General features: G+C 37.7%; 1 protein-coding gene across 2 annotated transcripts in view; it reads left to right on the forward strand.

Moving 5' to 3' along the window:
* Positions 1-1522, forward strand: part of CYBB (cytochrome b-245 beta chain) — a 35734-nt gene that overhangs the window by 23243 nt on the left and 10969 nt on the right. The gene's annotated exons all lie outside the window — the stretch shown is intronic.

Raw genomic sequence — 1522 nt, forward strand, 5'->3', positions numbered from 1 at the left:
TGCACTGAGCCTTAAAATATTCAGATGCCAAAAGAACCAGGGAACCAAGGGCAGGTCTCTGTGCTTTGTATACAGTCACAGAGTATCAGAGTTAATGTACTCAAAGTCTCAAATGAGCTAATAACTAAACTGCATTTAGAATTGAATCCGCTAACTTCAAGTATATAGTGGTTTTTCCCCACACGTCTATGCTGCTTCTTATCATTAATTAAATAAATATCCAACTAAATAAATAGAAACGGAATTGCCTTATTATAGTTTCAGGAAACATCAGACAGGATTATTTTTATCAAATAAAATTTAATTCAGTTCAGTTCAGAAAGTATTTACCAAAAGCTTACCATGGGTTGCTTTTGCAAAACACAAAAAATCTTCCACTCCACCACCCTAGCTCTTCTTTCTTGGCATCTATGGAAGGTCATAGTAAAGTCAGTCCAGCTGGCATTGGAAACCTTGAAATATAGGAGGCCACAACAGTTCTCCTTTTATGATATTTATATTGTACTATGAGAAAAAGCCCACAGATCAGCAAAAAGAACCACCACAAAATTTCCCTTACTAGACTAGAATGAACTAACCAGACAAGTATTTCCTCTAAGCCTATTTCTAAGGCAAACTTGTTTGCCTGTGAAGAAAATAAGTATTCATTTTCTTCTCATGTAAACACACATAAGAAACAAGGTACTATCCAAAAGTATTCTGGTGACAATGCTGTCCACTAGTGCATTTTATTCCCTTCTATCCCGATGTTCCCTGTGGTAGCAAAATTGCAATATGGTGGAACTCATTCTCACCACACAAAATTGCAACGTGAGCAACATAATTTTCAAACTCATTTTCATCCATTTTTATTTTCTGTTTCAAAATGAAGCTTTACACCTCTTTATTTCAGTGATGAAGGGAAGTTGGTTACAGCCTTGTCATATAATTTATATTTGAATCACAAGTTTTGGAAATGCTTGGCAATTTTTCTTAAAAGGATTTCCTATTGTCCTACTCCTCACGGGTGAAAAGAAAAGCTCGTGTATATCAGTCAACATTAGGAATCTGCTATTTGGTTTCTATTGATTTTTCTTTCCTTTGATGTCCCTTGGTTTGTTTTCAGTTGCACATATAAAGTCCCTCTAGGATCTCAGGAATCATCAAAGAAACATATTACTTTGTATATTACAATGAAATCATTTTGTTATTTACCAACTTACCAGTTGATGGACATTTGGAGTGCTTCCAATTTTTTTGCTATTGTAAACAAAGCTGTTATGAACATTCAGGTACATGGAGAAGGAGGATGGCAACAGGTGGGTGGGGCCTGGCTTTGGGAGAGATGGATGGTGTATTCCCCGGGTAGGGAGAAATGTAAAAACGATGCATGGAGTCAGGCAGGTTCAAGGTGGGACTTGGGACACAGACAGACCAGCACCTTAGGCTTGGTTTGGGTGATGTTGCTATATTATTAGCCAATGGGGTCTCCTTCTGCTTCTGTCCGGCTGCTAAGGCTCTTGATCATCCCTTGGGGAGATAG

The sequence above is a fragment of the Neophocaena asiaeorientalis genome, unplaced genomic scaffold (genome assembly GCF_003031525.2).
Source record: "Neophocaena asiaeorientalis asiaeorientalis breed wild unplaced genomic scaffold, Neophocaena_asiaeorientalis_V1.1 scaffold507, whole genome shotgun sequence".
Taxonomy (NCBI): Eukaryota; Metazoa; Chordata; class Mammalia; order Artiodactyla; family Phocoenidae; genus Neophocaena; species Neophocaena asiaeorientalis.